Here is a 17,128-nt window from a genome sequence, read left to right as displayed (position 1 = left end):
CTTGTAAACAAAACTATAGGAATTCTAATGGAAGGGTTATTGTTACTGGTTAGACTGCTGAACATTTGTTTTACTTTGATCTCTGCTTTTCCAGATAATCGGCCCCACTTACTTCTTTTAACTTGTCTTTTATCCTCTTGTTAAAATATGTGATAACTGACAGTCCCACATTTATCCTCAGAGCACACCCAAAATACCTTCATTACCGGTACTAACTTAAACATCAACACACACACTAATACATATTTAGTCCAAAAGTTTGGGGGTGATGCTGCTACTTCAGGGCTGTGGTTTACAAAAGGTGTTGCATAAAAAACCCAAACAAAACCAGCACAGTTGTATGTACAATTCTTTTTATTTTCCTTTATGTTAAACAGTTTCCTTTAGGTTAAACAGTCTTCATGCTCTCAGCTACTCTTCATACAATGTGGCCTGGCCTAACTGATCATTAATAAATCTATTAGCGTCTGACCACCTTCCGCACATGTTTTAACAAAGAATAAATAACATTTGCAATATTCCAAATCTCATTTACAAAAATTGAAACCAAAACAAAAAACACTCTACAAAATTACATACATGTTTTCTTGGTCTGGTTAAATGACAATCCAGTTAAATTGAATTTTTGTTTATTCAGCCCTGTCATCGTTACATTTTATTAAAATAATGATCAAAACAAAGCTTTTAATAGTAAAACGTCTTGTTACAGTCTTATTATAGCACAGTAACAGGAGTAGCGTTCTTTTCTTGTGTCACCGAAAGATATTTGAAAAGAGGTCTACTTACGCATGGTTGGTTATTTCCACGTTGCCATACTGCTCAATCCACAATTTTCCGACAATGATATTGTGCACGCAGCATGTGGGGTTTGTCCAAGTATAGGACTCATTGTGTCTACAATAAACAAATATTTGTGGCTAAATTTCCATGAGAAACGATGAAAGTGAACCTTTTTTTTTCTTCATTGTGACATGCAATGCAGATACATTCTATTGCTAAGCATACTGCATATCATTTTATAAAACATTGACATTCACAAAATATGGGCGGTGTGCAGTGGAAGAACAACACATTTGCCCAAGATCTTGTTTGCCATAACCATGCCCCACCCATGACAGAAATACTGTATGTCACAGTTTTTCATGGCACACCATCTATATAGCATTAGAAGCTAAAAAAACAAAAACAAATTTAAAACAGATTAACTCTCCAAATATGTCTCGATTTGGCAGAATCAGAATAGACACAAATGACTTTTCAGTGATGGTCACTGAATATGGTTTTAATAGGCTAGGCTATGGATAACACATTAAATCACAGCGCCAGAATATGCAGTCTCATTATTGGTAGTTAATGTGTAGATCTGAAGTGATCCCAACCCCACCCCACCCCTCTACGCAAAACCCCACCCACCAATGTATGATGGACAGCTTACTTGGAAAGTTCTAGTGTTATAACTCCTTTGGGTTCCGCTTCCACACTCTTTCCCCAAAATTTGAGCTTGGGATAAATGGATCCATGAAAAACGAAGTCCTTCTCAAGTCCTTCAGCATGGAATGCACTGATGGGTGGATGATGGCTGACCTGTTCTGATATGAGTCTAAATCCCAAATCTTCTCTGAAATATAGATACAATTCAATACATTCACAAACAAATTTATTGAATGTAATTCTCCTTACATTGCAAATTAAAAAGAATAAAGCTCATACATTGAACATTGTCTGGGGCTTGTATTGTAGGCAGATACCTTTCGAGTTTAGCGTTTTGAATACACTGAAAATGAAAATGACGTAATGCTTTATCAAAAAAGATTGACCCTCACCTGACAAGCTCGTAAGTTTCACCCAGAAGCGGATTGAATGGTTTACCTGTCCGTTCCCATTGTCCAGCAACAGCAGAAACAGCAAAGGCTGCAACACACTGTGCAAAAACAGCAATATTCAGGAAGCACACTTGCATTCTTATTTCTCCCCCTCTAGATGACAAAGTGCATTGCATATAATCTTTTACAGATTAAACTGATGCGTGGTTTTGCTGTCACCAATCAAACCAAGTAGACTGACCTCTAAAATAAATTAAAAAAATCTCAAAAATACTGTTTCAATTTATATCATAATAAATTAAACTACTGTTACAATAAAAAATAAAATAAGCGCTAACAAAATACTATGGTTTTTTTTTTTTTTTTTTTTTTTTTTTTAAGCGCTAATCTCTGAGTTGAACACAGAACTGACCAATCCAGTAACACAGCCTGAAAATGATTCTCACCAGCTGTTAACCCGTGATGCGCCACCAGACCCCAGGCATTGTGTCTGCTGCCTAGTTAATGCAGTCCTCTTTGAAAATAATTCTTACTGGACAACACATGGCAGAAGAATACCAGGAGTAACAAAATTAACTTATCAAAATGTAGCCGAAATCAGATACTACCTGAAATCATTTGTGGCATAAAAGATTCCAGGCCATAACTTTAATACCCCCCACCCCCACCATGTATATTTATATTAAAATGCATTATCTTGTTCCTTTTCAAGTACAAAATGTAACCATTACCTAATGGGTGTTTACCTCCTGAAGACCACGAAAACTGACTATTCTATACCATAGCCGCTTGGCCGTCCCAGTACTGTGGTCACTGACCCTGCTCCGTTCCCGACCTGGTAAAGTTCCGCACTGAACCGGGACTGAGGCTACTGCACCGGTACCGTACCATAACAACCTAGTGCTAAAGTCACCGAACAGGTACCGTACCGACCCAGTGCTACAGTCACTGAACCGGTGCCGTCCCGGTTCTGACCCTGTACCGTAACATACCAAACCAGAGCTACAGTCTCCAAACCGACCCGGTACCATCCTGGTTCTGACCAGCTACCGACTGGTGCTTACATCCCCGGTCCGTTGCTAAGCCAGTCTTGTTTGAGTCTTGACCAGCCTTGTTGCTGTCTTTCAGCAGAATGAGGCAGCGCCTGTACATTGCTTACTGTGCACTGCATTGTAACTTGTATCATGCCTGTGTTTTATCCCTGCAAGACATGCAAGGCCAGTCTGCCCATTGAGGACAAGCGCAGCAGAAACTCTTCCTGCCTGGGGTCAGAGCATGCCAAGGATGCACTGACTAACCACAGTTTTTGCATCTTTCTCCAAGCGCACGCTGGAGAAATGTCTCTCCCACAGTCTCTCTGCATTCCTTACACATGCAAAGTGCTCTTCGCCATCACCCTCTGGTATGGAGGTGGCTGCGCCCTCGCCTCATGGCTCTGTGCCAAGGGATATCGGACAATGCACCTAGGAAAGTAGCTCAAGCAGGAAGCCGTCTTCACAGTCTACCTCATTCTCCTCTGCCTCTTCTTCTCCTCCCCCGAGGAAAAAGAGTCACCGTTCCAGATGATTGATAGACTCTGAACAGATGGAGAAGCACTAGGCAGCAGTTTCCCACTAAGGAAAAGTGCTCGCAGAGTTACTGCATAAACGTTCGGCGCTGCCTGACCCCTTGGGGTCCTAGGGGACTAAGAGCACAGATTGGCAGCAGGATGATGTGCTGTCCATTGCCACCTCTGAGGAGGTGGGTGAACAGAAGTTGGAGTTCCCGTCTGAGGACATGGAGTCAGACAGCTCATCTCTGACAGTTAAGCTCTCCCTGCCAGCACAGATCCTACCACTGATCAAGAGGACCACTGTAGTTTTGCAAGTGCCCTGGCCTACAGAAGGTGAGACAAGGCACTCCATCTTTGATGGCGAGCCTACCACCTCTCCTGAGTCTTGTCCCGTCCCCCCCAGTGCACCTGGATTTTTTTTTTGAAATCCAGTCATCCTGGGGTCACCCAGCTACAGCTCTTGCTGTTTCCTGGTCTTTGGACACCCTATGTAGGGTGCAGGATGTGGAGAAGCTGGGCCTTGCCCAATTTCTGCCAGTGGAGGCTTCAATTGCTGCGTTTGTACAAGCGCTTAATTTAGTGCCCCTGTCCAAGGACGCTATCTGTCCCAACAAATAGTGACGGGTCTCGGAGGTGATCCTCATGCGTGCCTATTCAGCCAGTGCGTTCGCCTGCAGCTCTGGGTCTGGCCCCTGAATGGCTGCATTTGAGCCGTCTGGGTCTGTACAAAAGGGTTATTGACACCCTGCAAAATGCCAGAGCAGCATTCACACGTTCCCAGTACAGGTGTAAGCAGGGCATCTTTCAGACGTGGTGCCTGCCTCGGGAGTTTGACCAGTTATACTGCAATTCTTGCAGGGCCTGTTTGACCAGGGGAAATCGCCCTCTACATTAATGGTCTATCTGGCAGCTATTTCAGCAAAATTTACTTTGTCTCCCAAGGGGCAATCTATGAAGGATATTGTTCCTCACTGGAGGATTAGCATGGTGCTTGATGAACTCCCAAAGCCTCCACCTGAGCTCTTGCATTCAGCAGAGCTGAAATTTGTATTGCTCAAAGAGGCTTTCTTGCTTGCAACCATCTCCACAAAACCGGTGAGTGAGAGACTCTCTCAATTGTGATAGCCTGCTTAATTTTTGCAGTAGCTTGGACAAAGGTTACGTTCCATACCAATCCTACTCTTTGGCCGAAGACTATCTCAGCATTTCATGTCAACAAGTGTGTGGAATTGGAGGCTTTTCATCCACCTCCTTTCCAGTCTGACAGAGCGGCAGCTCCATATGCTCTGTCCAGTGCGGGCCCTAGCGTATTATGTTGCCAAGACAAAAAATGGATGCAGTCTGAATAAATTTTTTGTCGGTTATGGGGTGAAGTCCCATGGTCAAGCCCTGTCTAAGCAGAGGCTGTCCAAATGGATAGCAGACATGGTCAGGACTGCCTATGAGCTGGCCAACTTCTCCCCCTCCAGAGAAGTTCACTGCCCATTCCACCAGGGGCATGGCAACTTCGTGGGCTTTATTCCAGGGTGCATCTGTCAAAGACATATACAATGCAGCGGTGTCGGCTACTCTTCACACCTTCACTAGTTTCTATAGACTAAATGTTGTGGATCCTCAAAACCCTGGCTTTGGAACTAGTGTTAAGGGTGGCTTCAGAGTTGACCCTTACAACGCAGGTATAGAGGAGAGTTTCTACCTCCATTTTTTTAGCCCTAGCTATTTGTTATCGGAGTTCCTAATGGAAACGCACAAGGCAACCTCGGCTTAGCCTCGTAGCATCCCAGTTGTTCTGTAATCTTGCCCTTGCAATGGCTCTTGTACACTCACCCATTACGTAACTGTTGCATTTCGTACTTGAAAGGGAACGGCAGGTTATTATCATAACCCTTGTTCCCTGAAATAAACATGTAACCACTGACCTTCAACCTTCAAGGTCACTGCGTCCATGATTGTAGCAGGCTTGAAAGAATAATGACGCAGAGATCTGTACGCACAGTTCCTTTATACCCGCGTGGGCATGCAACACAGCGTCACAGGCTCAGCTGAGCGGCTTTGGTATAGAATATTCAGGTTTGGGAGGTAAACACCAATTAGGCAATGGGTACATTTCTATTTCAGGAAACCAGGGTTATGATAATGTTTCAATGGGCTGCTCAGACAATCACTGTTAAATTGCACACCAGTTGTATTACCTATTGACACATTGCGGCTTTGTGTTCGTTCTGAATAACCTTAAAGCTTTATAAGCAGTTTTGTTAAATTGGAATCAGGCTTTAAATTTTAAAAACAAAGCAAATCATTATGTAATATCCACATGTAGTAGATGGGACTTGGGATAGAATCACATTGAAATCGGGCAACATATTTTACAAACAAAGCCTGTGGACAGCATGCAGTCGTGTTGTAGTTAATCCTATGACAGGGTTCTGTCATTGTGGTTTTGTGATTCTCACTCGAGGTGGGTACTTCCCACTTAGCAGCCAGCATTCCTTCATGTTTTCACAAGCCTGAAACTAGAAACTTTGAGACTGACAACTGACATCAAGGCGGGGAAGAAGAGTACCTGCATTCTCTCTATAGAGTTTGAGGACGCGTTCGCTTGGTGGATGAGGTATGTGTGCTCCATGTACTCAGTGAGGCGTTGCAGGAAGCTGAGCGGTTCATTGAAGATCACAGGCATGGTGATCTTGGAGAGCTCCTGCCAGCACAATATCAGACTGGCATTAGCATATAATCCAAAAGGAAGCTTTTGTTCCAAATGGCAAAACCAACGCTAGTTTTAGTTTTATCAAGATTTTCCCACAATAACTTCCTTAAACATGCAGTATATGAGTTGTAATTATGACAACTGTAAGCCTAATTGTAGAATAATACATAAAGGAACAGTCCCTCACATGCACCTATCTACAACTGTTGAATCCTAATATGTTGCAGACTTAGGTATAATACATGCCACACTTGTGTTTTGCGTTACTATGGTTGAAAGAACCCTCAGTGCATAAAATGAAATAAAGTGGTTTGATGAACACACACACACACACAAAATGTTTTATAAGCTAATGCAGACACACACCATTCAGTATAATATACATTCAAACACATTTCAATCCACACATTTGATAAACCAGAGAAAGAAACAAATAAAATGAAAACCATATATGTTCAGGATTTCACTGTTTTATAACCATCTCTGGTTGACATTGCTCTGTATCCAGGGTACAGTAATACCCAGCTTGAAAAAATTACAATTTGCACTTGCACAACAGCAGAGGGAGAGTGGAGTGTGACATTGGAATACACAACAGTGGAAATACTGTAAAGTAATGTAATGTGAGTTTCTCTGTAATTTCTTTATGGTGTCCTTGAATCACATTCTCTATACTGTGTACACACTCTTTATTAAACATTCTGGCAACATGACACTGCTATTTTTTTCCTATCTGTGTAACTATCTATATTCCTTAAAGAGTAAGTAGCAGGACTCAGACAAATACGTCCTCATGTGTTGCTACAACTGTTTAAATAATGTACCTGTAATTTTTATATTCATTGTTAACATCCTGACAACTTTTCACACTTAGAAGTCAAGTATCTTTCCAAGGGGGTTTGAGATCAGGGGCATGCCTCTAAATCACTGCAGGGAAAAAAAAAAAAAAAAAAAAACCAACCAAAACAAAACAACAAGTGCTCTGACTTTATGTTCCGTGTGAAATCATGTATCGTTATTGCTGTGTTACCTGTCTGGCAATGTGGGCAATATTCCTTACACTATCAGCTATGATAATAATAATAATAATAATAATAATAATAATAATAATAACAACAACTATTATTATAGCTGATAGTGTAAGGATTATTGCCCACATTACCAAACAGGTAACAGGGCAATAAGGACCCATGATGTCACACGGAACACAAAGCAAGCACTCTTGTATTTCTAATTGCTCTTCCTGCAGTGATCAGGGACACGCCCCTGTTCTCAAACCCGAGCGCACTCAGCTGACATCCAGAAAATACCTTTGAAAAAGACTTTACATTTTTAAGTATAAAACGTTGTCAGGATGTGAACAATGATAAGAAACATTACAGGGACGTTATTTAAACAGCAGTAGCAACACGTGGGGACGTCTAACGATGTATTTCTCAGAACCCCGCTAACTCTTTAAGGTAGTGCTTTTTTTTTTTGCTTTTTTACTATGGCTAACACAGTAAAAATACAAATAAAACGTCATTAATGATTCACAATTGGCAGTCATCTTTAAAACGATGCATATCATAAGAGACAAAGCCAAGCTGTTCACTTATTCTAAGAGTTACAGTATAATCTCCAGGTGTTCAACGACTTGAAGATACAATAACTTACCATTCCAATGCATTTTTTTAGGATACTCCAGATACTGAAATCATTCCTAGAAAACATGGGTGCTGGTAAGCTTGTTCTAAGAAATAAATAAAATAAAATATAATATAATATAATATAATCTCAAGCATGTTGTGTAACAGGTAGGTTTTTAAACAGGGCAGGTAAAAAACAATGTCATCTGGAAAACATTTTGCATGCTAACAATTATTTTATAATCCTTCCAACACAGAAGGTGTACAGTTGTATGCATATGTTTAAGTAATGTATGATTTGAAAAGGCCATATATACAGCATTTGCTTATTCCTATTAGTAGGCATGTTATGAATGTTTCTCATTCACAAGTATATGTACCTGCCAGATCATTAGGCTGGGATCACCCACAGATGAGCTCATTAAGTTCTTCCCATAGGGCCTCAGATCAGCGACTGGTTTTATATACACAGTACATAGCTTGCAGTAAGACTGAAAGTAAATAGCTCATGTTGATCACACCCCCCGTTGTGTCTTAATGCTTAATGCTTAACTGAACAAGGCCAATGTGGATAAATTATTAGTCTTAATTTTCCTTCAAGTAAATTTTAACAAAATGCAATCTGTGCACAAATGTGTAAAATGTGGTACCATATTATATGCTCAATGACACAAAGTATCTGAGGTGGCACATTAAACTTGAATAAATGGACACTTCAAAATGAAACACTTTGAGCACCTGCCTGGTTGATGAGAATACAAAATCTAACTGAAGAGGGTTCAAATGTCACAGAATGACCTGATAATGGGATTTTATAATGGTTTGGTGTGATATATGACTTAAAAACTTCAAAAATGAGGAAAGAATGAATTCTTATAATGGTTATCTTTCAAACTGGCCCCAGATTTGGTAGAAACTACTGTAGGCTGACTGGTGCTCGCTTCTCTTGCCTCCTTTCCGAACATACTGACTATACAGCACATGCCCAGATACGAATCAGCTGAGAGGCAGTGTGTGTTTATTTTGTATTTCAATAAATACAATCTACAATGTTGAGAATGAGATCACATCTGGTCTTGCCTCAGTGAGGTATCATTAGAACACGTCCTTAAAGTTTGTATGTTCTTCTCCTGCACATTACATTATCTAAGTCTTATTAGTCCATGTTTTGGCCAAATTTTGCCCAATTGGTACCAAATTAAACTATACTTTTCTAAAAGTGTATTATCTGTAGATTCCAAATATGTATGCTGGACATCTACCCCTTGTAGCTTTTTGGTAGTAATTTGCTTCCAAACAGAAGCACTATCTAACAATATCGGAAGTTTTTGGTGGATGTGTGGCCTGTGCCCACTGGCTCAGTAATCAAGTAATCAAGGTATAGATGTCCAGCATACATATTTGGAATCTACAGATATGCTTTTAGAAAAAGTATTGTTTCATTTGGTACCAATCGGCCAAAGTTTGGGTCCTGGCTCATGGACTAATTGCTTCCTAGGTCCGTATCAGGTCTGCATGCATGCAACCTTGACTTGTTAGGTCTTAGGTCTCCCACCCTCGACTGGTCCCAGTCTAAGCATGGAAGGGAGATGGGCCCGTTAGATTGGGCTACAAAGCTTTCACTTTGTGCTACTAAAGGGGAGGAAATCGTCACACTACATATAAAAATCAAACAATATAGTGGTGAGTTTTAATAGAACAGTTTTTTGTATTGTTGACTTGGAAATGATGGGTTGTCGAGAGTATTTTGTTTGCGGTAGGTGTTACATGTTGATTCATCTTTAACACTGTTCTAGTGTTAATATCAGCATATCTTATACAAGTAGCCAGAATATTCACCCCTTTCTTAAAACAAGACACACAGTACAATCATAATACCTGAACTAAAAGACATTCAGGAGACTAATGTTTTGTGAAGGTGCATTTTCGATAGCTTGTGTTCGCAGTTAACCCTACAGATGGTTGACTCCACTGTAAATAAGTCATACATATTCAATATCCACCATCCTTACACCGTCAGCACCGACTGCAACAGCAAGCTTGGCTGGAAAGAGAAAACCGATGAGCATCAGCATGAAAATTCAGTGTAAATAAAATGTCTCTGTTAGATACTGTGCTCTTACTAAAGCATGCTTGGAACTCGGTCAGTAAACAATGTGGTTGAGGAGGAGAGTGCTGATGAAAATATAACCGAAACTGAAACTCTGACAATACCATAGGGGATGTCAGAGGAAGAATCCTCAGCTGTGCCTGCGCTTTTAACACTGTGGCGTGCTATGGAGCAGCATCCAGATAAAGATGAATTGGGATTTTTTAGAAAAAACTGACAGTTTGCCATCCACACTTGCAAAAACAGACCGTCCAGATGCATATCAGAGTTATTTGCTGGAAACAATCTGCAGTAATGTAGCCTACCTGTTCTGTACATTCCTGCACATACATTACTTTTTTGCACTTACTTTTTATTATATTCAGAGGTTTTAATACACTTTTTTATTAGTGTAATAAGTGTCTCAATAAAGACTAAACTGCATACACTCTTGTTTGTTTTGATTACTGTACTGGTGATTGGGGGACATTTTGAATGACAGGTTATTGTTTGGGTGTTTATACCGTCCATCGCTTACCGCGGGTGAATCACGTTAACACAAACGCGCCTGTTCTAAGCAGTGACTATATATACAAATAACAGTCCTATACCACTAGGTGTAATAGCTCTGGAGCTACAATACTTTGCCTTTTGAAGTCTGCATGTGTAATGGGTGACATGGTGGAGAAAATCTAACCAGAGTGTGTGTTAATGCAAGTGTGAATATGAATGTTCATGGAAGTATCAGGCAAGCCTTTTCTTTTAACGACACTGTAGGCCAAAAAACTAAACCTAATACACTAATATATGGATATATTTAAACAATATAATGTACCGCTATGGTCAAAACTTTTGCATCAGAATTGGTATAATAAAACAAACAAACAAAAAAAAACATTAACATCATGTAATCAAAGAAACTACAAAATAACATCGCAAAACTCTACTCTGGGATTGCTACAGGTGGATACAGTACATTGATCCTCACTAATCTGCCCATTGACATGTAGCACATTGAACTGACCTTGCCAGACTATAATATCAGTTAACAATCTCTCAGCCAGGTCCATACCCTCACTATAAACTTTGAGTTCAATAAATTGAATATTAATGTGTTTAGCTAGTCATAGTAAGAGTTTAGAAATTGGGCTCTAAAAAAGGACAAAAAAGTATTTAGAAGAACATATCCTGTAGCACATTTCTGGGTAAGAAACTGAAAAATATTAACATAAACAATGCAGCGGACTGTGAACGTATTTTTATTGAACAGTCATGATTCAAGTCTCATAATGGGGGCCGGGGGTGCTTACATGTAGAATGTATGACCTGGATAAAGAGATTTAATGGAAACAGAATGACTTTGAATCCTATTGACAGCTACAATATCTAGTGTCAATTAATTACCTATTTATTCTTATCTAAATATATCTGTGGCCACATCACGACCTTTCCAAAATATCAGCTCATAAATTGACATACAGCCTACTGTGCACTTTGAAAATACTCTGCCTTATACTTTGCCTCTCAATTGTTTTTATTTTAGTTGCTTAAGCTAGAGTACTGTCTAGCTGTGAGCAAAATATCAAGCGTATCCAAATTATGTACTGTAGGCGTATATTAGCTTATCAAATGTACACAAAGTTTCTGCAGAACGGGTTATTAAAATGCATACAGTAAATAGGACAGGAGTTTTTTAAATCACCAGCCATGCCGTTAAAGGGACACGTAGAAATATTCCAAACATGGAGCCTTTTATTTTACCATAACTTGTCAAATGCTGATGTACTAAAGAGAGCATTAAAAGAGCACATCTTCATTTATTGCTGCTTTGAGTTGCATAACAGCAAATTGCTGTCAAGTGTCCTCATCACGGATTGCTTGCGTGGTGACGTCAGACCAGGAACTGAATGACAAAGAGTTTAACAGTGAATGCGCTGCTTGCGCCGGTTTATTAAATGAACAAATACAACATTCAAACAAAACACTTGAACAAAACAAACGGCATGTTGGCCAAAATACACAGACAGACAAAACAGACAGTGAACGAACCCCCAAACAAGTATCGTGCTGGTCCTTCCAGTATGAGTAGTAGTCTGGGTGCCCAGGCCAGAAATCTTTCGCGACGTAGCACCCCCTATACAGAAAGCAACAGCTATGTTATTTTGAAAGAACTATCCCTTACGTGCTTATCTAGGGTGGATGTGGTGTTGTAAAGCGGTAGCAAGGTATGCCAATGCAACATTTTTGTACTCATGTCAAAAGAACATTTTTAGTAAGTGAAAAGGCCACAGAAATGTGTCAAGACAAGTCTGAAAGCAAAAATGAACAATAAAGTGGTATTTTAACAATTTTATTTCAAAAGACAAAAACACATTTTAGTCATGTAAATGTTTCTTTGATACAAATTACTACTAATTAATCTTAAAATACAAAAACTAATTATTGTCATAAAAAGACTTGTTTGACAAAAATGATTAATAAGGCTCATTACTGTACTTAAACCTCACCACCAGTACACAAGCAAGCCTGTGTGCATGCCATGCACTGTCTGGAACAACTGCAGTTGCGTTCACACTTGGCTTTTTCACACCCACGTGTAACGAGTTCCGGGAGTGCTTCAGGGGAAGGTGTCTGTTATTGCTGTTGGAGAAATGTGTCCATCCTTGTCATGCCAGTCATTTCCATTCAGTGGCACTGCAACAATTTTTTTAAGTGGGCGTGCTGAAAGCCATTTAACAAAACTTTAACCCCTGTATATGATGGAAGCCATGCAATGCCAGGGGGTGCTACCACATCCCCAGCACCCCTAGTTCCAGCGCCCTTGTTTCCAATTGGGGAGGAGATGTCAGGCTAAGCCTCCAGGGCATGGTTCCAGATAAGGCTCTGGTAATTTGCATGCTTGGTATGTTGCAGAAGACCATCACAAGTTGGTGAGAGAGCTTCATTCCGGGCATGTTTGCGACAGAAAAGCTTATATCACACACCATTTATATCCACAGAGTCAGCTGTTGGGTCATAGAGAAGGGTTATCAGAAGATCAACTGATTTCAACTGCCCAGGAGGTATATCCACCATGGTGACAAACTTGGTAAGGCTTCTAAATGTGTGTGGATTCTTTCTGACAAGCTGCCATGGCTTTAGTTTGCCAACCCTTGCAAGACTGCTGGTTGAATCATATGGAGTCAATGTGTGTACTGCTGGCAACATTTTGCATGTTGTTGGCCAAGTTCAGCATATATGGTGTGGGTTGGTATAAACCTGACTTTATCCTTCACACCAGTATGAAACCAAAGCTCTTGAGTTGCTTCCAACTTGACAATACAATGTACAAAGAGAACTGCAATGTCAGTATCTGGAAACAATACTATTACACAAGGGTATCCTTGTGTTTTCTTGTGAAACGTCTGAGTCTACCATATCACACATTACCTTCATGGAAACTATGATAATACTATGGAGTGCTCATGAGCAGTGATGAACCATCTAGCCAAAGGTCCAGGATTTAAAGTTAAACCCCCTATACCTCCTTTTATTTTACTATCACAGTTCACTGTTTGTTCAAGTTCCATGTTTGTCCAGACTTTGATGAATTTATTTCTAGACCGAGCCACAGGATTTCCTTGCACAAACTGCTCATGGGGCATAATCTGGCAGAAGCTTCATTACTGATGAACACAGATACCCAGCGGGCATGGTTGGTGAGGTCAAAAGCAAAAAAACAGTGGTAGCATCTCTACAGCCACCTCAAGATGCAGGTCCCAGTTGCTTTAATATTCAGCTCTAATGAACCGCATTACTTAAATAAATTTATTAATTACACATAGACAAACTAATACGCAGAGAACATGTTTACAGTAATTTTGCAATAATTAAATCAATATAGGATAAAAACAATGTATAATTATACACACACACACACACACACATATATATATATATATATATATATATATATATATATATATATATATATATATATATATATATATTTTTTTTTTTTCAAGAAATTTGGGATGGCAATTTTACATGATTTAGAAAAGCATCCATATTTCTCCAAGTTACCACTGCATAATATGACATCCTTCCTAAAATTAGACCTGGGGGTCCATCCGTTCATAAAAAAATGTTTAACCTTTTCTGTAGGGGGGTGGTGGGGTGGTGGTGCTACGAATTTCAAATTTAGGAGGGGTTTTTCATTTGGGCCCTCAGACTATAGACTTGTTATTTTAATTCTCTTCATTTTTATTTCTCCTCACACATAAGAGTGTGTGTGAAGCACTCACTCTTATACAGCTGTGCTGAGACTCGATTGCTAATCAATCATTCACTTGAGTCTGCAAGTGAACTAATTGTGCACTTACCGTGCCCCCATACAAACGCCCACTTTAATCTGCACGTGAAGTGATTGTGCAATCCCTGTGCCTAAATACAAACCCTCATTTTAAATCACCTGTGCTACATAACCCACACTCTGTGCACCACTACATACACACAACATAAAACATACACATTCAGGGGCACCCTGCCACAGCCCTTTACTACGGGACACTCAAGTCTGGTTTCAGGCTCTTAGAGTAACTATTGAATTATTCAGAAATTGCTGGCTGTCATAGGTGCAATATATTATAGAAATAAAAACCTCAGAAAATTGTTTTAATTAAAATTAATATCCAGCACTGTACATTCTGATTCTTTCCATTCAATACACACCAGCAATCACTCAGCACAGGATACTTCTGGATTACAGGAATTATTTTATTACACTGTAACCCTATTAAATGATGAATGTGCCCTACATAGAGTTGCTTTTGCAGACCCTTTGCTGAAGCTCATGCATGCTATTACTCTCAATTATTTATAGAGCACCTGCTCACTAAATATACTTTCCCGTAATGTATTACATTCTCTTAAGCTTCTCCTAGCTTTAAAAAAATGGAAAACTCAAATATTGCAACATATAAAAATACTGAATATGGGAATATTCTTATACTAAAGACAGGCACTACAGTTCATAGTTGGAGAAGTTAACAAACACCTGATATGGACTGAAGTACAGAGACATTAGAGAACAGTGTTATCCATTGCATGTCATTAACATTTAGGCTATGCAACTGAATAGTATTTCTCGATTCAGATCAATCTGTGCAAACTCCTTTTTTACCTTCAGATACATTTGCTAAAGGAAGAATGTTCCCCCTTTTTAAACTCTAGCTGATACTTAGCTATGCTCTTTTATAAAAACAGCAAGGACAGAAACATGCAGGAAACAACGCATCCCTTACTTTCAAATGTCTTTCAGAAAGCATTCAAAAAGTTAAACAAAAGAAGCACTTTTATGTTTGGCCTTGCAGTTGTTTTTTCACATTTGTTTATGTTGTGTTGTTCTTGACAGAAGCTTCACTTTACACTTGCAGCTGTATTTATATTTAACCTATGCCAGCACATGACACCCACTGCAGCCTCTAGAGGTATGGTTAATCTAACTGGGAGCAGTAAGCACACTGGTTTCTGTGCATTACATTACCTCCGTGCCTCCTCACCTGCGTTTCTTGGTTCCGTTAGACTGGGGCTGTTCGTTGCCATGGTTATTTGTCATTCTGGACTGGCTGCTGTGGCAGCTGCTGTAGCTGACTGGTTCTTCAAAGGAATGGCTTGCAACGGTTTCAAATCCACTCAAAGAGTGTTCTGAGTCTGCATTGGTAAAGTAAAAGGAAACATGTTAATGAAGCACGCTGCCAGAGCTCCGGTCAACAACTGGCACGTTCCACTCTGTGGCGTACGGAGAAACCTGATCAGAGCATATTATTCTATTAACAGCATGCACCTGGTAACGTCCTTGAACAACGTTTGCCCAGCTTTTGAGCTTTTACACAAAAAAACAGATAAATGATTTCTTAATTGGGAATCAAGACCAAAACAAAAGGAGGTACATACTAATGTTGAAGGGGTCCCGAGTTTTCATTTCTAATAAAGCATTAAATACAGTGGGCAGTCAATATTAAGGAACACAAAAAATGGCAGTGTTTTTAAACATTTTTAAGGCCCATAAAGAAAATATATTATGGAATGCAGGGACATTGAAGAGACATAAATCATGTAGGTTACTGAGGAATGTCTAATATTAGTTTTACAACCCCCAAAAACATCACTAAAAAAGTGTACTGTGTACATTTTTTATATAGGAAATCGTGAGTCCTAAAAGTGATGGGTTATACATATTAGGTAAGACAACCTTTTTATTGTTAGCTCTATGTCCTGAAGTAAATCTGATTCTTTACCAATACAGTACTTTCCAAAAAAAAAAAAAAAAGCTATTTAACAGTGCATCACTACGACAAGCACAGATTCCCTTTTTTCAATCCAATGTCAAACATTTTGATGTGCTTAGTTGGTTAAAAGATGATAAGAAATATCCTATTACCAGGTACACCCCAGGGACAGGTTTTGTACCTTAAGGTGCAACTGATCACTTTTCATTAGCGTGGTATTGTTTACTAAAGTGTAAGTGATCCTCTGAATTGTGCAATGAGAATAAGTGCTTTCAATACAATTAGTATAGTCATTCACTACCAAACAGTTTTGCTGTTCAGAGAGCAATTTCACTTCAATAGTATTTGGTTCTTAAACGCAAATCACTGAAATACAACGGTTCTACAATAGTTTAGTGTGTGGTTGTTCTTTGCCTATGAAGCTGACAATGATTGATATCTATAGTGTACTGTAGCTTAATATAAAATAAACTTGATTATACTGCATTTGTGTTTTATCAGTATTAGCGAGCTTTCGCTGCAAGATTTTCTTTTAAATTCCACCTCATTCCACAATCGATATTGGTGCCCGTCACTACTAATATATATATATATTAGATAGATAGACTGGAATTAAAATGCATTAAAATATATTTTTTTATTTGTATTTATCTACCTACACATCCTACCCCACAATTGCCAGGTGTAAGAAAATATTCTAGAAATTTGTAGAAAATTTATTAAAAATAAAAACTGAAATAGCTTGGTTGGATAAGTGTCCACTCCCCTTGTAATAGCAGTCCTAAAAATTAGCTCAGGTGTAACCAATGGCCTTCAAAATCACACACTAAATTAAGTGGCCTCCACCGATGGTACTTTTTGAGTAACGGCTCCTTTCTTGCCACCCTCCCATACAGGCAAGTGTGATGCAGAGCTCTTGATATGGTTGACTGGTGCACCATTACTCCACTCCCAGCCACTGAACATCTGTAACTCCTTCAAAGTGATTGTTGGCTTCTCTGTGGCTTCTCTCACAAGTCTCCTTCTTGTTTGAGCGCTGATGCAGCTTCCACTACCTGAT

At 39.4% G+C, this 17,128-nt stretch overlaps 1 pseudogene; it reads right to left on the bottom strand.

The window, feature by feature from the left end:
• LOC121313922 overlaps window positions 1-17,128 on the bottom strand; it is a 45,418-nt pseudogene that overhangs the window by 8,042 nt on the left and 20,248 nt on the right.

This window comes from Polyodon spathula, chromosome 4 (assembly GCF_017654505.1).
Source record: "Polyodon spathula isolate WHYD16114869_AA chromosome 4, ASM1765450v1, whole genome shotgun sequence".
Classification (NCBI taxonomy): domain Eukaryota; kingdom Metazoa; phylum Chordata; class Actinopteri; order Acipenseriformes; family Polyodontidae; genus Polyodon; species Polyodon spathula.
The sequence above is the reverse complement of the archived record's forward strand: the minus strand, read 5'-3'. Positions and strand labels throughout refer to the sequence as shown.